Here is a 23,291-nt window from a genome sequence, read left to right on the forward strand (position 1 = left end):
AAGCAATTAAGCCAACAGGCTTGAACCACTGCTTCTCTGACTGGTACAGATCTGTCTCTAACTGCTTTAAGAACTAACTATTCTAACTGATGGAAAAAAACATCTGTAAAAAAAAAAGCTACAAATGGGGATGGCGGGGGATGGGGAGACAGGCTGTAATGCCAGATATCTTTGTTCCTATCTTCATCTGCTAAAAAGGTGAGTCAATCCATTTACCTTAGTCAGGATTAGAAGAGCTAGGAGGGGATATAGATAAAGAAGGAAATTAATTGCTTTAATTGTCAGCTTGTGTTAACATATATATCTCTAAATCCCCATTTCAACTCTCTTATTTTTTGTGGAACCATCAAGCTTTTTCCCCCTTTTAAAATTTTGGAATCCATTCATCTTTCCTTGCCACAAAACAGTCCTGTGCCAGAATCTGGTTCTTTTCTCAAGGGTATAACATTTCAGCTTGTTATAAACAGCATATGGATATAGATTATGTAATGATAATGTGCGCTACATTCCAAGGACTTACATTTTCTGCATATATGTGAATAGCAAGTAATTTTGCATTGATTTTTTTCTACTCTCAAAATAATATACTAATCAACTAAAACATTAACTTGGTGTATTCCTTTGTGTTTTATAGACAGAATCCCTTCTTTTATTGATTTAAAAGTTTAAAAAAGTTATGTGTTGAAGGAGCCATAATACAAATAATATATAACTACCTAGTTTTGGGGTAAAATTTTAGATTTGTTCTTAAAGAAACCAAAGATACTGAAGTCTAGTGAAAGATTTCCTAATAACCAACTTCCGAATAATTTGTTAGTGTTAATATTCTACTAGCCTTACATTTTGTGTTTGTCCCGTGCTGTTTGAATGTAGCCAAATAGCACATCCAGACTTAGACTTCAGTCTCTTCTGTGCATACTCAGCTACTGCCATTTATAAACAGAAGAGTTAGGCATTATCTTTTAAAACACACAAAGACTTGTGCATGCAGATGAAGCTCTGCACATAAGCGGAGTGTGTATTATAATAATCACTAAGAATTTCTGAAACTCGCATGTCAAAAAGTATCATGTTCACTTCCCAGGATTTTTCAAATAGGAACACACAATGGTTCTGGCTTTCCACTATAACCTGACTTTCACCTCCTTCAAAAAGAACTTTAAAAAAAGAAGAAGAAGAAAAAAGTAAAAGGATATCTGAAGACATTTCTCATCGATAGCTACATGGTCCAGTATATTTGTAATTCTATCCCCTTTTCCTTTATACCAAGCGAGTGATGAAAACCTGACAGGAAAGGCAAGAAACACACTAACATTAAATCGCTGGGATGTATTCACAGAAATAGACAGAAACGGGCCTAAGTAGGCACAAAAAAATTAATGCTGGAAACTGTATAGGCAGCAAGTGAAAACCTCTCTGTCGTGACAGGAGGAGGTTAAAAAGTTTAAGAAAATTTCTGAATAAAATTACTAAGACTAAAGCAATGAAAGAGATTGATTTTTCAATTTTCTTGAAAAACAGGAGTCAACCTGTGACCCGGCTCCCCAGGTATTACATGCAGGCCTCAGGAATACAGTCATTTAGGAAGTAACTGCTTCAAAGAGTCCAGCTAAAACTACAAAGACGTGAAATTCCAATCAGACACCGGAAATTCTTTGGGGAATAAAAGAATTTTATGACTCATAAGATGAAAATCTCCTGAATACTCACTAAAGTAATCTAATGAAGTATTGTCACTAGGAAAGGAGTTTGATGAATTTATGTGTTATGTAGGCAAATTTTAAGCAAAACAAGAAATTGAGCAAACTTGAACTTGTATTCATTTCTAAGTTTTCCTCTCAGGGTAAAACTAACTTTAAGGGCACCAGACTTTCCTGTATGAAGTGGCATTCTGTAGGATGTCACATTTTTAACTTCTAGGATTCTAAGCAAAATTTCACATCCATTTTTAAAAACTGGAACAGGTCAGCTTAGGAGTAGGTCCAGGATTCAAATGTGAGTCATTTTGAAGGTTCTTAGTCTTCAAATTTAATACAATTTGAAAGAAGCTATAAGAATTGAAGGCAAAGGCTTAAGACAGATGCCAACGTAATAAGAAAGAAGGAGGTCAAGTTTTTCCTGAGGAAATTAACAAACAACAAAAACTAGAGATGCGATCATTTTCTTGACTTTCAGATAATGCTTAAGCATAGGAGAAAATCAACACCAAGGAGGCTACCCTGACCTTACTACTTTTTCCATTTATTTTTAACTTAATTCCAATTCAAAATTTTGCCTGTTCTATATGAAATTCTTTTCTAGTAACAGGCTGTAAAAATACAGCAAGCAATGAAAGCCCTCTGTTTAATCTTTCCCAGGGACAAACAGAGTATAATGTACAATATGTATTATAACTATGTGTTAGATTGCAAATTACTCTTATTTAATTTAGTCTAGTGCTTAGCTTCACCTCTGAAATATCAGTCTGCATCCTTCTATTTTGGTTTGATTCTATAGTCCACTTAAAACAGTAAATGTTTACATTAAAAGGACAAGAGAATGTGTGATGTATTTTAACTGTCAGAAGTGTTGTGAACAGCAGCAGCTGGAAGAAGAATGTGTCATCCACTTCACTGTTACCCTGAAGCCTTTTAGATTCTTCAAACCAGCACTTACATCCTTCAGTGCTCAGGAAAGAAGGAAGGAAGGAACAAAGAAAGAAGGAAGGAAGGAAAGCAGGCAATTCAATTGTCATCTCTGAAAAAAAAAAATGTAGTAAAATTTCTAGAATTTACATGTGATCTTTGCATTGGATTCTACACTAACTTTCTGCTAGTGCAGGGACTGAACTGGTCACTGGAAATGGAGCTCTTCTTTCATTATTTTAGGTTGCTGGATCATACTGAGATAAAAACCAGAAGCAAATGAAACAAGCTCTAAGCTTTACTTAGAGGTCTGTATGAACTGTGCATATCCAGTTCCTCTGCAATCATCATTCACATCATCCTGAATTCATTATGATATAGCTGTTGTTAAAGGCCTACTCATAAGACCAAACACTGAAAACAATTTCCTTCCTTTAATATTTCCAGATCTGGTAAAATCCCACTAATAAAACTGGAGAGAAATGTATGACACTCTTACTCTTATTGCAGTGGGCCCAGTGGGAACATGGCTGGACAGAAATGAAGCCTAAGGCTATGCTGGAGGATAAGGACAAAATATGCAGAATTTGATTTCAGGCTTGACACATTCAGTTCAAGAAATATTTGAAGGTGGACAAAAATCTGCATGATCCAACTCCTGCCCACCTCTCCAAACACATCTCAAACCACTCTTCCCCTTGTGCTTCAACCACACTGGTCTTCTCTTGGTTCCCGTAACATATCAAATACTTGCTTTCTCTTCTGCTTTGAACACTCCCCCAAGCTCTTTGTGTGGTTGTATTCTCATACTTTCGACCTTGGCTCAGATATCACCTCCTCAGTAGGCTTTCCCTGAAATGCCTATTTAAATGAGCGTCTCCCTCCACCTACCACCATCATTCCCTATCATGGGATCAACGATATCAAAGGGTTAAATAGATCCTTTCTATTTCCTGCATAGCTCCTATCAAATATCATCCCATTTATTTGTTTCCTTGTTTAGTAACTCCTTAATAGCAGGAGCCCTGTCTGTTTGCCACTGTATCTCCTGTCCCTAAGGCAGTAGATATTGACTTAATGGATGTGTTTAAAACTATACTAGAGGCCAAGGGTAAAACAAGAGGCAACCATACAGTCCCACCCTCAAAAAAATTATAAAGACAATAGAGACTGGTAAGTAATCATAAGACAGCTGTTTTACAAGGGGCATATAATTCTAGTAGAAAGAAACCCCATGTCTATCTTATGGGGAAAAAAAGGATATTCCAAGGGAGGACACCCCATATGTAGGGGCACGAAACAACAATAACAGCACAATGCATTCTGGGGAATTAGTTTAGCGTTTTCTAAAATACCAATTGCTAAAGATGGGGGTGGGAAGTAGAGAAATTGAACATAGACAGAGAAAGGTCTAGGTCATGAAAGCCTTTGATTGCATGCAAAGGGAGTGATATTTCATCCCATAGTCAATTAGAAGCCCTTGGAAAAACTCTGGGCAGAGGGGTTACATGATTAGATTTGCTAGTGCCAATAATGTCATACTCCTGTTTGTAAACTTATTTTAAAAACTCACTTAATTAAGGAAGGGCCTGAGTCTATGCTGTACCATATATACTCAGTGCCCAGTCCATTAGAGCAAGTGTTGAATTGGTGTTTAAAAGAATAAATGAATAATAGGGATGTAACCACAATGGCAGAGTAGGAGATATCAGCTTTCTCCCTTTAGCACCCCCAAAATAAACATAGACAGCTATCTCCAAACAAAATAACCCCAGAGAGTCCCCAAGATCCTATTTAAGATTTTGCAACAATACAGTGGAGCAAAAAAAAAAAAAAAAAAAATATACACACAGAAAATAAATAACTGGTAAGATCAGTATACCTGAGATGCCAGGATATTGCCCAGAACAAAGAAGAATAGCAGAGGCTGTCTGAATCAGCCATGTGGTGAAAACCACCATGGTCCTCAGCAGCCTGCTCTGCAGATGACAACAATATCTTTTGCCACTGAAATAACAAACCATTATTCTTCACAGGGAACCCCAGAGAGGAAGACACAGCTACACACACCTCACCAACCCAAGAAGTGGCCACTGTTGAGCTGCTTTGGGAAAGAAGCCACCAACTCTTCAAATCCCCTATGTGCCTCAACTCTGGACACCTCTTGAGTCCTCACACTCTAGACCTGGGTCCTGTGGCTGCACTGGGTTTGTCCACATTTCAGACACTGGAGCATTTCAGACACTGGAGCTTACTAGCAAGCTAATTTGTACTCCAGAACCTAGAGTTAAGCTCTTGCTGTGCATGGCTGCACTCCAGGCACCAGCTCAGCCACCACAGTGAGCTAGGCCCTGCTCTGACTCCAAAACCACTGTAACTACACACATTTGTGCTCTAGTTTTTGACTCCCCAGCTACTTTACAAGAATCTGAGCTTTACATACTGTTACCAGTGTGGCAGTGAGAGTGCCTGCACACTGGACACTAGTGCCATTACACCCCAGAGCCCAGAGCCATATTCCTTCCTTTTGTGCCTGTGCTTCAGGCCTCAGCTCCATGGCTGCTCCATGGGCACCACTCATCAGACACTAGTGCCACACCAAACTGCGAGTGGGCCTGCAAGCCAAATCCAGTGCCAATAGAAATCCCCTCAGCCACAACTTCCTCAGTGAAAGAAAAAGAAATCAGGAGGCCCTTAGCTGCCATTATCATAGAAAACTCAGAAACCCTCACTGCCACTGTGGACAATCCTCACTGCCACTGCCACTATGGACACAGAAAACCCAGAAAGCCTCACTGCCACTGTGGTATCAGCTGCTGAGTATCACCGCAATCTCCATCAACAATGGCCTCAGCTGACAGAGCTGCAGAGACATACACAGCTGCACCTTCACTGGTGCTAGAATTGCTACATCCCCCACCCAGCAAGTTCCCTGGAAGCCCCCAATAAAAGAAGGACTTTCCACAGCAAAGCTAGCCCATAAAATCTAGAAGAGGTGACTGTTCCACCAAATGTGCAAAGATTAACATAAGGCAACAAGAAACATAAAAAATCAGGGAGACATACCACTACCAAGAGAACACAATAATTTCCCAGTAGGTGACCCTAAAGAAATGGAGATATGCAAACTGCCTGACAAAGAATTCAAAACAATTGTTTTAGGGAAGCTCAGCAAACTTCAATACAATATAGAGAAATAATTCCATAAGATTAGGAAAACACTGTAAGACCAAAACAAGAACTTTAACAAAGATTAAAATTATATTTAAAAAAGAAATTAGGGAGCCAAAAAATACAAGGAATGAAATTTAAAACCCATAGAGAAGTAAAAAGAACTGATTAAGCAGAAGAAAGAATCTATGAACTCAAAGACAAGTTATCTTTAAAAATACAGTCAGAGAGAATAAAAGAAAAAGAATGAAAAGGAATAAAAGCTTAAGGTATTTATCAGATAGCATCAGAAGAGCAAATATTCATGCTATAGGATTTGGGGGAGAATAAAGAGACAAAGAGCCAGAAAGCTTATTTAAAGAAATAATAGCAGAAATCTTTCCAAATCTAGGGAAAGATACAAATATCCAGGTATAGGAAGGTAATAAATATCATCAATCAGATTCAATCCAAGTAAGACTACAGCAAGACATACTATAATCAAACTGTCAAAAATTAAAGACAGAGAGAATTCTGAAAACAGCCAGAGGAAAGAAGCAATCACATTTAAGGGAGTTCAAATAAGGCTAGCAGTATACTTCTCAGCAGGAACCTTACAGGCCAGGAAAGAGTGGGGTGATATAAGTGCAAGGGGAGGACGGGACTGCCAACCAAGAATGCCCAGGAAATCTGTCCATCAGAAGTAAAGAAGAGATAAACACTTTCCTAGATAAGCAAAAGCTAAGTGAGTTCAACATCACCAGACCCTCTTAAAAGAAATGTTAAAGGAAATACTTTAAACTTAAAAAACAGACAAAAAATAGTAACATAAAAACACTAGAGGCTGGGCGCAGTGGCTCACACCTGTAATCCCAACACTTTGGGAGGCTGAGGCGGGTGGGCAGATTGCTTGTGTTCAGGAGTTCAAGACCAGCTTGGCCAACATGGTGAAACCCCCTCTCTACTAAAAATAGAAAAAATTAGCCAGGCGTGGTGGCACACACCTGTGGTCCCAGCTACTCAGGAGGCTGAGGCAGAAGAATTGCTTGAACCTGGGAGGTGGAGGTTTCAGTGAGCCAAGATCACACCACTGCACTCCAGCCTGGGCAACAGAGCAAGACTCCATCTCAAAAAACTAAAACAAAAATTACAGTATGAAACTCACAGATAAAAGTAATTACATCCTCAAATTCAGGATACTTTTATAATGTAATGATGGTGTAGAAATCCTTTAAATTTTTAGTATGAAAGTTAAAAGACAAAACTATTAAAAATAATAGCTACAATAATTTGCTGAGGGATATACAAAAAAAAAGATGTAAACTGTAACAGCAAAAGTATAAAATGTGAGAGAGATGGGTGAGGCAAAAGTGTAGGATTTTGTAATACAATCAAAGTTAACTTGTTATCAGCCTTAAAAAAGCCTATTATGACTATAATATGTTTTATATAAGTCTCATAGTAGTCATAAAACAAAAAGCTACAGTAGATATACAAAAGATAGAGAGTGAGAAATCAAAAATACCACTAGAGAAAATGATCCACTTACAAAGGAAAGTCATAAAAGAGAAAGGAAAAAATGAATCTACAAAACAACCAGAAAATAATTTTTAATGCCACTAATGAGGCCAAACCTATCAATAATTACCTTGAATGTAAATGAACCAACTTCTCCAATCAAAAGACAGATTGGCTAAATGAATAAAAACACAAGACCCAACTATATTCTGCCTACAAGAGACTTACTTCACCTATAAGGACACATATAAATTAAGAATAAAAGGATGGAAAAAGATATTCCATGCAAATAGAAACCAAGAGAGTATGTGTAGCTATATTTATATCAGATAAAATGGATTAAAAGTCAAAAACTGTAAAATGAGACAAAGAAGGCCATTATATAATGATAAAGCAGTCAATTCTTCAAGAGCATATAACTACTGTAAATATATATAATATATATATAAAACCAAAACCAGAGGACCTAAATATATATATATATAAAACCAAAACCAGAGGACCTAAATATATATATAATTATATATATTTATATATTTATATATTTATATTTATATAAATATATATAATTATATATATTTATATATTTATATTTATATAAATATATATATTTATATATTTATATTTATATAAATATATATAATATATATAAAACCAAAACCAGAGGACCTAAATATATATATATATTTAGGTCCTCTGGTTTTGGTTTTTTATATATATATAATATATATATTTACAGTAGTTATATGCTCTTGAAGAATTGACTGCTTTATCATTATATAATGGCCTTCTTTGTCTCATTTTACAGTTTTTGACTTTTAATCCATTTTATCTGATATAAATATAGCTAAATATATATATTTATATATATATTTATATATATGACCAAAACCAGAGGACCTAAATATATATATATATAGCAAATATTGAGAGAGATATATATATATATATAAAGCAAATATTGATACAAATGAAGGGAGAGATAGACTATAATAGAATAATAACAAAGAATTTCAATATTTTCACTTTCAATAGTGGACAGATAATCCAGACAGAAAGTCAATAAGGAAACACCGGACTTGAACTACACTTCATACCAAACAGACCTAACAGACATGTACAAAACATTCTATCCAACAGCAGCAGAATACATATTCTCTTCAAGCACAAGTGAAACATTCTCCAGGACAGATCATATGTTAGGCTACAAAACACAACTTAACAAATTTAAGAAAACTGAAATTGTATCAGGCATCTTTTCCAACCACTATAATATGAAACCAAAAATCAATAATAGGAGGAACTTCAGAAAATTCACACATGTGAAGAAGTTAAACACATGCTCTTAAACAACCAAAAGGTCAAAGAAGAAATTAAGGAAAATTTAAAAATATCTCGAAATACACGAAAATAGAAACGCAACATCCTGACACTTATCGGATGCAGCAAAATCACTTCTAAAAGGAAAGTTCTTAGCAATAACTGCCTCCATCAAAAAAGAAGAAAGATCTCAAATAAACAGCCTAACGTTACATCTCAAGGAACTAGAAAACAAACAAACTAGGCAAAAAGATAGCAGGAAGAAGAAAATAATAAAAATCAGAGCAGAAATAAATAGAGACTAGACAAAAAAGAAAAGTTCAATGAAACCAAGTTGGTTTTTTAAAAAGGTAAAACAAGATCAACAAACCCTTAGGTAGATCAGGGGGAAAAAAAAGACAACAAAATCAGAAATGAAAAAGGAGGTATTACACAAATAGCACTCAAATACAAATGATCATGAGTCTACTACGAACAGTTATATGCCAAAAAATTGGATGACCTAGAAGAAATGAATAAATTCCTAGACACATACATCATACTAAGACTCAATCATGAGGTAAAAGAAAATGTGAAGAGACCAATCACAAGGAAGGACATTGAATAAGTAATAAAATGTCTCCCATCAAATAAAATCCCAGGATCTAATTGCTTCACTACTGAATTCTACCAAACTTTTAAAGAAGTACTAATACCAATCCTTCTCAAACTCTTCCAAAAAATTGAAAAGATGGGAATACATTTAAACATATTTATGAGGCCAGCATTACTCTGATACCAAAGCCAGACAAGACATTACAAGAAAAGAAACTATAGGCCAATATCCCTGATGAATATAGATATACAAATTCTAAACAAAATATTAGAAAACTAAATTCAACAACACATTAAAAGAATGATTCATCATGACCAAGTGAGATTTTGAGGTGCGAGGATGGTTCAACATAACCAAAACAATAATATGATATACCACATTAACAGAATGAAGGACAAGAACCATATGATCATCTCAAAAGAAGTAGAAAAGGCATGGAACAAAATTCAACATCCTTTCATGATAAAAGCTCTCAACAAATTAGGTATAGTAGGAATGTGCCTCAACACAATAAAGGCCATATATGACAAGCTTACAGCTAAAATCAAACTCAAAAGTAAAAAGTTCTCTCTAAGATCTGAAACAAGACCAGGGTGCCTACTCTCACTACTTCTATTCAATATTGTACTAAAAGTCCCAGTCAGAGCAATTAGGCAAAAAGATGAAAAATAAAATACACCCAAATTGGAAAGGCAGAAGTTTAACTGTCCCTGTTTGCAGATGAAATAATCCTATATATAGAAGACCCACCAGGCACTGTGGCTCATGCCTGTAATCCCAGCACTTTGGGAGGCCGAGGCAGGCAGATCACCTGAGGTCAGGAGTTTGAGACAAGCCTGGTCAACATGGTGAAACCCCATCTCTACTAAAAATACAAAATTAGTCAGGCATGGTGGCACACACCTGTAATCCCAGCTACTCAGGAAGCCAAGGCAAGAGAATCACTTGAACCCAGGTGGCAGAGGTTGCAGTGAGCCAAGATTGCACCATTGCACTCCAGCCTGGGCAACAAGAGTGAGACTCTGTCTCAAAAAAAAAAAAAAAAAAGAAAACCCTAAAGATGCCACCAAAAACCTGTTAGAACTAATAAATTCAGTAAAGTGGGTGGATACAAAATCAACATACGAAACTCAGTTACATTTCTATACACTAATAATGAACCACTCAAAAAAGAAAGCAAGAAAACTATTCCATTTACAATAACAAATAAAATAAAATACTTAGAAATAAATTTAACAATGGAGGTGAAAGATCTGTACCCTGAAAACTATAAAACATTGATTTAAAATATTGAAGAAACAAATAAACAGAAAGATATCCTATGTTCACGGATTAAAAGAATTAATATTGTTCAAATATTCATACTACCCACAGCCATCTACAGACAATGCAATCACCATCAAAATTTCAATAATAATTTAATTATACATTTAAAAATACCTAAAAGGGTATAATTGGATTGTTTCTAACACAAAAGATAAATGCATGAGGTGATGGATACCCCATTTACCCTGATGTGATTATCACACATTGTATGCCTATATAAAAATATCCCATATACCCCATAAATATACATATATATACTATGTACTCCCAAACATTAAAAATTAAACATTTTCAGGTCCTAAATATCTTTTTTAATTTTCTACCTCGATTATCTGTCTAATACTGGCAATGAAGTGCTGAAGTCTTACCCTACTATTGTGTGGGAGTCTAAGTCTCTTTGTAGGTCTCTAAGGACTTGCTTTATGAATCTGGGTGCTCCTGGGTTGGGTGCATATATATTTGGAATAGTTAGGTCTTATTGAATTGAGCCCTTTGCCATTATGTAATGCCCTTCTTTGTCTTTTTTGATCTTTGTTGGTTTAAAGTTTGTTTTGTCTAAAAATAGGATTGCAACCCCTGCTTTTTTCCGATTTCCATTTGCTTGGTAGGTTTTCCTCCATCCCTTTATTTTGAGCCTATGCATGTCATTGCATGTGAGATGGGTCTCTTGAAGAAAGCATACCATTGGGTCTTGTTTCTTTATCCAGCTTGCCATTCTGTGCCTTTTAAATGGGATATTTAGCCTGTTTACATTCAAGGTTAGTGTTGACATGTGTGGATTTGATCCTGTCATTGTGTTGTTAACTGCTTATTATGCCAACTTGTTTGTGTGGTTGCCCTGTAGTGTCACTAGTCTGTGTACTTAAATGTGTTTTTGCATCAGCTGGTAATGGTCTTTCCTTTCCATATTTAGTGCTCCTTTCAGGATCTCTTATAAGGCAGGTCTGGAGGTAAAAAAAACTCCCTCAGCATTTGCTTCTCTGAAAAAGATCTTATTTCTCCTTCACTGAAGAAGCTTAGTTTGGCTGGATATAAAATTAAGTGTAAAACCCAAAACTATAAAAACCCTGCAAGACAACGTAGGCAATACCATTCTGGACATAGAAACTGCCAAAAATTTCATGATGAAGATGCCAAATGCAATCACAACAAAAGCAAAAACTGACAAATGAGATCTAATTAAACTTAAGAGCTTCTGCACAGCAAAAGAAACTATCAACAGAGTAAACAGATAACCTACAGAGTGGGAGAAAATATTTGCAAACTATGCATCTGACAAAGGCCCAATAGCCAGCACCTGTAAGAAACTTAAACAAATGTACAAGAAAAAAACAAACAACCACATTAAAAAGTGGGCAAAGGATATGAACAGACACTTTTCAAAAGAAGACATGTATGTGGTCAACAAGCATGAAAAAAAGGTCAATAGTGCTGATCATTAGAGAAATGCAAATCAAAACCACAATGAGATACCACCTCACATGAGTCAGAAAGGACATTATTTAAAAGTTAAAATATAACATGCTGGCAAGGTTGCAGAAAAAAAGGAAGGCTTATACACTGTTGGTGAGAGTGTAAAAGAGTTTAACCATTGTGGAAAGCAGTGTGGCAATGCCTTAAAGAGCTAAAAGTGGAACTACCATTACACCCAGCAGTTTCACTACTGATATACCAAAGGAATACAAATCATTCCACCATAAAGACACATGCACACTAATGCTCACTGCAGCACTATTCACAATAGCAAAGACACTGAATCAGCCTAAATGCCCATCATTGGTAGATTGGATAAAGAAAATGTGGCACATATATTCCATGGAATACTATGAAGCCATAAGAAAACAGGACCATGTCATATGCAGAAACATGGATGGAGCTGGAGGCCATTATCCTTAGCACACAAGAACAGAAAACCAAATACTGCACGTTCTCACTTATAAGTGGGAGCTAAATGATGAGAACACAAGAACACAAAGAGAGAAACAACAGACACTGGGGCCTACTTGAGGGAGCAGGGCAGGAGGAGGGAAAGGATCAGGAAAAATCACTATTGGGCACTAGGCTTAGTACCTGGGTGACAAAATACTCTGTACAGCAAGCCCCTGTGACATGAGTTTACCTATATAACAAACCTTCACGTGTACCCCCAAACTTAAAATAAAAGTTTTTTTAATTAAAAATTTTAAAAAATAAAGATTTTTAACAATTCCAGTGACATATTAAACAGAAATAGAAAAAAAAATCTTAAAACTTGCATGAAACCACAAGTGACTCCCATATAGCCAGACCAATCATAAGGAAAAAAAAAAAATAGCTGAAGGCATCACATTACCAGATTTTAAAATCTGCTACAAAGCAAGAGTAAACAAAACAGCATGGTACTGGCATAAAAACACACACATAGACCAATGGAATAAAATAGAGAGTCCAAGTTTATGCTCAATTTATTTTTGAAAAAGATGCCAAGAACTCACAATGAGGAAAGGATATTCTCTTCAGTGGTGCTGAGAAAACTAGATATCCACATTCAGAAGAATAAAATTAGAGCCTCATCTCACACCATACAAAACTCAAGGTTATCAGCAAAGCCTGAGTCCTCTCTTCCCGCTCTCTTCCCCAGACAGCATGAGCTTCACCACTCGCTCCACCTTGTCCACCAACTACCTACCCATCCCTGGGCTCCATCCAGGTGCCCAGCTACGGCACCTGGCCGGTCAGCAGCACAACCAACGTCTATGCAGGCACTGGGGGCTCTGGTTCCCGGATCTCCATGTCCTGCTCCACCAGCTTCTGGGGCTGCTTGGGGTCCAGGGACCTGGCCGGAGGGATGGCTAGGGGTCTGGCAGGAATGGGAGGCATCCAGAATGAGGAGGAGACCATGCAAAGCCTGAAGACCGCCTGGCCTCCTACCTGGACAGAGTGAGGAGCCCAGAGACCAAGAACTGGAAGGTGGAGAGTAAAATCTGGGAGCACCTGGAGAAGACAGGACCCCAGGTCAGAGACTGGGTCCATTATTTCAAGACCATCGAGGACCTGAGGGCTCATATCTTCACAAATACTGTGGACAATGTCCACATTGTTCTGCAGATCAACAATGCCCATCTTGCTGCTGATGCCTTTAGAGTCAAGTATGACACAGAGCTGGCCATGCGCCAGTCTGTGGAGAGCGACATCTATGGGCTCTGCAAGGTCATTGATGACACCAATGTCACTCGGCTGCAGCTGAAGACAGAGATCGAGACTCTCAAGGAGGAGCTGCTCTTAATGAAGAAGAACCATGAAGAGGAAGTAAAAGGCCTACAAGCCCAGATTGTCAGCTCTGGTTTGATCGTGGAGGTAGATGCCCCCAAATCTCAGGACCTTGCCAAGATCATGGCAGACATCTGGGCCCAATATGACGAGCTGGCTCGGAAGAACTGAGAAGGGCTGGACAAATACTGGTCTCAGCAGATTAAGGAGAGCACCACAGTGGTCACCATGCAGTTGGCCAAGGTTGGAGCTGTTGAGATGATGCTCTCAACAGATGAGCTGTAACACACAGTCTAGTCCTTGGAGACTGACCTGGACTCCATGAGAAATCTGAAGGCCAGCTTGGAGAACAGCCTGAGGGAGGTGGAGGACTGGTACACCCTGCAGATGGAGCAACTCAACGGGATCCTGCTGCACCTGGAGTTGGAGTTGACACAGACCCGGGCAGAGGGGCAGCACCAGGTCCAGGAGTAGGAGGCCCTGCTGAACATCAAGGTCAAGCTGGAGGCTGAGATTGCCATATATCACTGCCTGCCAGAAGACATCAAGGACTTCAGTCTTGGTGATGCCTTGGACAGCAGTAACTCCATGCAAACCATCCAAAAGACCACCACCCGCCAGACAGTGGATGGCAAAGTGGTGTCTGAGATCAATGACACCAAAGTTCTAAGTCATTAAGCCAGCAGAAGCAGGGTACTCTCTGGGGAGCTGGAGGCCAATAAAAAGTTCAGAGGTTAAAAAAAAAAACTCGAAATGGATTAGAGATGTAAAAATAAGATCTGAAACTGTAAAACTACGAGAACAAAACAGGGAAAAGCTCCATGACATTGATCTGGGCAATAATTTTTTTGGATATAACTCCAAAAACACAAGCAACAAAGGCAAAAATAGATAGCATTATATCAACTAAAAAGTTTCTGCACAGCAAAGGAAACAACAAAGAGACAACCTATAGGATAGAAGAAAATCTTTGCAAACCTCACATCTGATAAGAGTGTAACATACGAAACATAAGGAACTCCAACAATTCAATAATAAGAAAACAAATAACCCAATTTAAAAACGGGCAAAGGACTTGATAGATAACTTCCCAAAACCCTGTTTCTACTAAAAATACAAAAATTAGCTGGGTGTGGTGACTTGCTCCTGTAATCCCAGCTACTTGGGAGGCTGAGGGAGGAGAATCACTTGAACCTGGGAGGCAGAGGCTGCAGTGAGCCAGGATCGTGCCATTGCACTCCAGCCTGGGTGACTAGAGCAAAACTCCGTCCCAAGATCCAGTGAAGACGTGGAGAAAAGGGAACCTTTGTACACTGTTGGTGAGAATGTAAATTAGCACAGCCATTATGATAAAAAATTGAAAACAGATCTACCATATGATCCAGCAACCCACTACTGAGTACATATCCAAAGGAAATGAAATCAGTCTGTTGAGATATCTGCACTCCCATGTTTATTGCAGCACTATTCACAATAACTAAGATGTGGGAATCAACCTAAATGTCCATCAGTATATAAATGGATAGAGAATGTGGTATATAATCACACAAGGAAATGCTATTCATCCTTTATAAAGAAGAAAATCCTGTCATTTGAACAACCTAGAAGAACCTGAAGGATGTTATGTTAATTGAAACAAGCCAGGCACAGAAAGACAAATACCACATGATCTAACTTATATATGGAATCTAATAAATTTCAACTCATAAAAACAGAGTAGAATGGTGGTTACCAAGGGGAAGGGGAAGGAGTTTGGGGAGACGTTGGTCAAAGACACAAAATTTCAGTTAGGAGAAATAAGTTCAAGAGACCTATTGTACATCATGGTGACTACAGTAAATAACAACCTATGGTATGCTTGAGAATTGCTAAGAGAGTAGATTTTAAGTATTTTCACCAAAAATAATAAATATGTGAGGTAATGCATATGTTAAAAATAGCTTGATTTAGCCATTCCACAACATATACCTATATCAGAACACCATGTTGTACACCATAATTATATACAATTTTTACTTGTCAGTTAAAAAAGGAAATTAACAAAATAAAATAAGCTATTTTAATCTATTATCTTCTTATTAACACAGTAAAGGTTAGAGATAGAGTTCTCAAGGACTATTCCTCATTTTCCTACCTGCTAATGTCATTAATTCCCTTAATGAGGGGCAAACACCAATTAGACTAAGTATTATAGGACAAATATCTGAGGCAGAGGTAAAATACTGATTATAATTCATAATAAAAATAAATAAACCATGATCTTATAGTTGAACAAATGTGTCTTGATTTGGAAAGTAGTAAAGAGGGTCTTCTAGAATCAGAAAGTAAACTAGAATCTATTAAAAAGGACACAGTACTTTTTCATTTTATTAAAGAAAGAGGTGCATTGTGTCTGTAGTGCTTGTGTTGTCTGAGCAGGGGATAAAATGGATCATATATGTGACTTCACCAATACAAACCAAGATGTACTGAAACCCAAGCAGGGCCAAAATAGAAAGAGAATCCAAGGCTACACACTATCGAGTTGGCAATAGAAGGGCAACTGTAGGCCTTCACGTTTCCCCACCAGTACATATTCCTATCATAAGTGTCACAAAGGATTACATGCTAAGTAACAACAGTTAGGTCAACTATGGACTGCATATATGATGGTGGTACCGTAATATTATAATGGATCTGAAAAATTCCTACACCTAGTGACATCTTAGCCATTGTAACGTCTTAGTGCAATGCATTACCTTGTCTATGTTTAGATCTGTTCAGATACATAAAGACTTACCAGTTACAACTGCCTACAGTGTTCAGTACGGTAACATGTTGTGGAGGTTAGTAGCCTAAAAGCAATAGGCTATACCACAGAGCCCAGGTGTGTAGTAGGCTATCCCATCTAGGTTTGTATATGCTCTCCAATGTTCACACAATGACAAAATCACCTAATGACAGACTTCTTCAGACGTACTCCCACCATTAAGCAACACATCTATACATTGTTACATGGGGTCACAAAGATTCCTGCAGTACCTAATGGATAGGTGTTTTTCAAATTCCAGGACTCTGTTTAGAACGAGGAGATAGAATCACAACCAGGGTAAGTCTTCCTGTGTTCTGAGCAGTGGAGAAGAGATGTATGTACACAGGCAAGAATGATATGGAGCTAGCAATTAATGGGGAACGTTTCCCCAGGTGTTGATTTAGAAATAGGAAAAAACAAAGGCAAAGTTGTACCAAAGGATTGGCTTCCTTTAAGTTGTATCCAAGTTGACTAAGACAACAAGCAAACCATTTGTAAGATGCCTCTGGGCTGCTTCATGCCTTATCCTCTGTAATTGTTGACTCACTTTGTATATATAGTGAACTTTGTCCACCTCCCTGGAGATCCCACCTTACCCAAGCACACACACAAATAGTGCTAGATTTTGACTTGGCATTGCTCTCTGGACTTTGATCTGGTGGCCAGGGATGCAATCCTTAGGTGTTGGTCTTAGAGTTTGCAAACCACAACTTGGCACTATAAGCCTGCCAGGGGCAGAAGTGAGGGTTAAATCCATCAGTCTTTTAAGGTCATGCAGGGCAGTTGATCTAGGATGGGGCTGGTAAACCCTTCCAGGGACTATTCAGTCTACCTTTTTCTCAGTCTAATTTTTGGACCAGAAAACAGAAGAGAATCACACCCTTGACACAATGGTAGAAGCATATTGAGTATACAACCTTATATTTTACCAGTTCAACAAACGCTTATTCCAATTTCCCTAAATTCTCTTGTAAGACCAGCAGAAATTTCAATCTTGTGCCTCAGGACCTACACAGTCTGAAACAGTGTTGATCAGGACCCTAACCCAGGTGCTATCTATGGGATATATGAATCTGTCCCTCCTGTAGGTTGCTAGCTACAAACTTCAAGAGTCTATGGCCTTCTATCAAACATCTCTCAAAACTCCAGACAGCCATCTGAGGCTGCTGTCAGAACAGGTGGAGAGACTCTAAATCAGCTTTCTCATAGCTCATGGAAAGAAATTCCTCTCCTGAGAAACCAGGAAATTCAGTAAAATTGCAATGACCTCACTTGGAAGAAGAGGGGTTTGGTCAAATTATAAAGCATCCTAACGAGTATGAGCTTACCACTCTTGCTTGGAAGATACTGTTGTCTTCTTGAATTTCCTCCTATCTCACAGCTACTCCCTCCCTGTATCCTTTGCTGGTTCCTCCTCTTTCCCCAACTTCTAAATATTGCAATGCCCCCAGGCTGACTCTGATCCTGATCTCTAACAAAAGCCTTTCCCCAGTGGTTATCTTAGTCACTCTCAGGGCTTTATATATCACCTGTATATCTTATGACTCTCAAATTTTTATCTCTAATTTTCTCTTCTAAACTCCAACATTTATATAACATTTCCATGGGGATGACTCATAAGCACCTCTAAATTAATATGTTCAAAACTGAATTACTGATTTCCCTCACCACTCCCCCAGGCCCCATCTGAACTTATTCTACCTGAAATCTTCCTCATTTTAATTGCTGCAACTTCATATTTCTGGTTGCTGAGGCCAGAAACCTTGAGGTTTTCCTTGACTCCTTTCTCACACAACTCATTTCCTATTGGGAAATACTATTGGCTCCATGTTTAAATTACAGTCACATGTTGCTTACGGATGGGGATGTGTTCTGAGAAACGTGCTGTTAGCCTATTTTGTTGTTATATAAATGTCACAGAGTAAATTTACATAAACATAGACGGTATACCTGCTACACACCTCGACTACATGCCCATTGCTCCTAGGCTACAAACCTGCACAGCATGTTGCTGTACTGAATACGGTAGGTGATTGTAGCACAATCGTAAGTATTTGTGTATCTAAACATATCTAAACATAGAAAAAGTAAAGCAAAAATATGATATTATAATCTTATGGGACCACCATTGTTATATGTGGTCCAGTCATTGACTGAAATGTGATTATGAGATGCATGACTGTGTATCTGGAAATCTATCATACCTCATTCCTATAGCTGCTACCATCTGATGTGAGCCACCATTCTCCCCAGGCCGTATTACTGTAACAGCCTTCTAATTATTCTCTCTGCTTTCATATGTGGCTCTCTATAGCCTATTCTGTATATAACAGCCAAAGTGAGCTTTTAAAGATAGAAGTCATACCATGTCACTCCTCTATTCAAAACCATCTGGTGGTTTCCTGTTTTACTCAGAGTAAAATCCAATGTGTTCACAGTGGCCTAAAATGCCCTACAGGACCTGACCTTCATTTCCTCTATGACCTCCTGCTACCCTCCTCCACCTTCCTCAACTACAGCAATACTGGCCTGCTTCTCTGTTCTTCTTAAAAACCAGGTATGCATTTATCATAAGGCCTTTGTACCATTTTCCCCCAGGATATCTACATTGTCAGCTTCCCTTTCTTCTGCATATGTTTGCTTAGATGTCTTCTTCTCCCTGAGACCTACTCTGACCTATTGAAACTGTGACTGTACCCCTGTCTTCCCTAGCATTCCCAATCCCCCTTACTCTGCTGGGGTTTTTTAATAGCAGTTACCTCCTAATATGTTATAAAATGTAGATATTTAGTATGCATTTCTTTAATTGTCTGCCTGTCTCCTGCCCCCAACTAGAATTTAAGATCCACAAGTGAGGAGATTTTTGTCTGTTTTGTTTACTAACGTACATCAAGCACCAATAACAGTGATTGTCACATAGTAAAGCACTGAAAAAATATTTAGGATTACTGAATGAGGGATGAAATTAATCTATGAAGAAAGACTAGAGTTCATGGAGCAAAAGAAGAGAATAAGCTAAAACAGGAACGAGAACATCTCAGAGCCAAAGAACAGTACTAAAAAGTTATCCGAAGTTATACCCTTTACTGAGGGCTGTCAGGCAACAACTAATCAGGCATTTGTTTTTATCATAGGAGGCCAGGCAACCAAGCAAAGAAGGATGCTGACCTCAAGAGTATTTATGACAAAGCACCTACTATCTGCTAGATATTCATGGAGTTAGCATAAAGATGATGGAAGCAAATATCTTGGCCTTTCCACATAAGAGATATATGCCACTAAACACTGGTAGCTTAAGCCTGCCTTTTCTCTCAGTCAGGAGATGGGTTCATCTTAATACCTTATGTACATTCTGACCTTTTAGCAATTTGAAGAGACACTGTTGACATAGGGTAAGCACTAATTACCAAGAGGTGAGTGTAGGATTTCTTAAGAACAACTGATATGGTTTGGCTCTGTGTCTGCATCCAAATCTCATCGTGAATTGTAATCGCCATCGTCCCCACGTGTCAAGGGAGGGACCAGATGGAGTTAACTGAATCGTGGGGGCAGTTTCGCCCATGCTGTTCTCATGATAGCAAGTGAGTTCTCAGAGATCTGATGGTTTTATAAAGTGCTCTTCCCCCTCACTCGGCACTTCTCCTTCCTGCCACCTTGCAAAGAAATTGCCTTGCTTCCCCTTTACCTTCCGCCATGATTGAAGGTTCCTGAGGCCTCCCCAGCCATGCTAAACTGTGAGCCAATTAAACCTCTTTCCTTTATAAATTACCCAGTTTTGGACAGTTCTTTATAGCAGCATGAGAATGGACTAACAGAACAACTTACCATAGAGACTGCCAAACCATACACCTCTCAAAGAGTGGGAAAGAAAATTACTAGGTTGGTGCTAAAGTAATTGCGTTTTTGCCATTCTTTCAATGGCAAAAAACACAACTACTTTTGCACCAACCTAATAGTATTATCCAGGGGGTACAATGATCAATGTAATTACACAGAGCTAGCTGTATTTTTAATATGTTGTTTAATAAGAAAGATGCAGCTATTAAAACATCATTTTCAATCTTAACTATTGAGCCCAACTTAATTATGATGGTCTTGAGTTCCTTTGAATACAGCACACAATTTGAAAGTCCACAACAGGCATGTGGCAGGACACCTCCTGAAGGGGATAGGTGAAGGAGAAATAAAGTAACTACTTATTCTTCTATTAGGGCCATAAGATGGGAATATACGTAACACTGCAAGTACCAGGGTGGTTGTTTTTGCACATTTTCAGTGAAAGCAACCTTAATTTTTTTAATAGCTTCAGTGTCTAATAAGATGGCTCTTGTTTAAAGGAAATCTGTCAAGTTATTGAATAGGAAAATCTTGAACTGGCTTAACCATGTAAAGAAATAACTGTGAAATTAAAAATAAAGTTAAAATAAAAAGGGCTTGAAATTGAGTGAAAACATGACTATAGTCATAGGAAGTGCGGTCTCATGAACACAGCCCTGGATTCTTCAATAGGTTCTCCCACATGAGATCTTGAGTAAGCTATATGCTGCCTGTCTAAGCTTATTATTTGTAAAATGAGAGTGTTGTACTATATGATCTTTTATGTTCCCTTTTCAAGCACTAGCATTCTGTTCCTGTAAAAACAAATAATGAAAAATCACATCCTATGTTTTTTATATACATATAAATCTATATATTAAATAAATCTATATAAAAAACATAAGTATATAGTATAAATTTATAGTCATATTACACATATTACATTTTAGTATATATTAAATATAAATATACTGTATATATTATAAATCTAGCTTAATTCTGCATTAATAGACTGAGTAGCAATACAACAGTGATTCTATCTTACTTCTATTTCATCAATAACCAATGTTTTTTTGCCTTCCATAAGGCATGAATGATTGAATGCCTGAAAACTACAAACAGCTTATAAAGAGAATTTCATGAGGATTTAACCGTTTGCTAATCTAACGATCATAAAGATATGGTGATTATTGCAAGTTTTTCAAAGGTAAAAGAGTACAAATTTTACATTCCTTTCTACATGTGAGGTTTTAAAAAGGAGATCTGAGTATAATGGGTAGCATATGTACAAAAGTTGCACTGGTGGTCATAGGAAGGACATATTTTATTCAACCACAGAATAGACAGATATGTAAAACATATAAAAAGTAACAACACAAGTAAGACTTCCCCATGGAAGGCTCACATTCCCATTCCTCTAAACTTTTGGAAGAGAAAAATGTCACTAATCAAAAAAATAAGTAAGGTCTTCATGGCATATTCAGAGCTGGAAACACCCGTTTATTCACTTGATGTATGTCCCACTTCAATAATTGCCACTGTTATATAAGTAGGAAAAGAAACTTAGTTAAAGTATACACTGAATCTGAAAACAGGCCTCTATTTACTGAGCTTTATTTACATATTTGAAAAGTATACCTAAATGAAAACCTACACAAAGAGTATTCAACACATTCCCAAGACATTAAACAAAATGAGAATAAGATTATATATCAAATATGCTACCCCATAAAAGGGTGGGGGTGGGGTAGTTTCACAGAGGGAAAGGTACATGTGAAAAGGCCAGAGAGGGCAGCAAATATAACTTATATATTCATTAATTTCACATCATTCCCTTTATTTCTGCTTTGGTCACTGTTTAAAAATATACAAACAGTAACAGCCAGAAATGATTGAGTGTTTACTAAATTATGACAGATATTATGCTAAACCTTTTAAGTAATCTCTCTCAACAACCCCATGAAGTTGGCACTATTGTTTTATATCAGTTTTAGCAAGAGCTAAAAGTTATTAAGCAATTTCCCAAGATTACACAATGAGCAAGTTGCTGAGCTGGGGTTTCTTTTTTGAGACAGAGTCTCATTCTGTCACCCAGGCTGGAGTGTAGTGGCGCGATCTTAGCTCACTGCAGCCTCAACCTCCTAGGCTCCAGCAAGCCTCCCACCTCAGCCCCCCAGGTAGCTGTGACTATAGGTGCATGCCATGACACTCAGCTAATTTTTTGTATTTTTTTGTAGAGACAGGGTTTCACTCTGTTGTCCAGGCTGGCCTCAAGTGATCCGCCTGCCTCGGCCTCCCAAAGTGCTGGAATTATAGGCATGAGCCACCACACCTGGCCTGTGCTAGAGTTTGAATACAAAGTCCATGCTCCTAACCATTTCCCTAACAAAATGCCAACAAGCATTGATCTGGTGCCAAACAGAAAACAACATAAATAAATCTAAAAACACATCAACCAGATAAAATAAGATGATCTAATATCCTTAATATATAAAGCAATCTTACAAAGCAATAAAGTACATAAATACCCCAATAGAAAAATACACAAATGACATAAACTGGCAATACATGAAATAAAAAAAGTTGAATAATTACATTATAAAATTTAAACTCAATAATTAAATAATGCAATTAAAACATAAATGACAAACTAGGTTTCAAATACAACACGCCAGATATCATAAAGAATGAAAATATTCAATATTGAAAAAAGAGGGAATGGAAAAATTGAAACACCCATAAAATCCAGATGGAAGTTAAATCAGCACAAATTTTCTGGAAAACAATTTGGCAACAATTACCAAAAGTGTTTATAACAAGACATGGAAGTACTCATTACCACACCTGTTCTGATTCTAAGCATTCTGTTTCTTAAAAATCAGAATATAAAGCTCAAGTAGAT

At 37.6% G+C, this 23,291-nt stretch overlaps 1 protein-coding gene and 1 pseudogene across 12 annotated transcripts in view; one reads left to right on the plus strand and one right to left on the minus strand.

The window, feature by feature from the left end:
- The window catches only part of MSRB3 (methionine sulfoxide reductase B3), a 211,744-nt gene that overhangs the window by 56,861 nt on the left and 131,592 nt on the right, over window positions 1–23,291 (minus strand). The window lies entirely within an intron of this gene.
- Window positions 13,159–14,469, plus strand: LOC134807557 (keratin, type I cytoskeletal 18-like; annotated as a pseudogene).

The sequence above is a fragment of the Pan troglodytes genome, chromosome 10, assembly GCF_028858775.2.
Source record: "Pan troglodytes isolate AG18354 chromosome 10, NHGRI_mPanTro3-v2.0_pri, whole genome shotgun sequence".
Lineage (NCBI taxonomy): Eukaryota > Metazoa > Chordata > Mammalia > Primates > Hominidae > Pan > Pan troglodytes.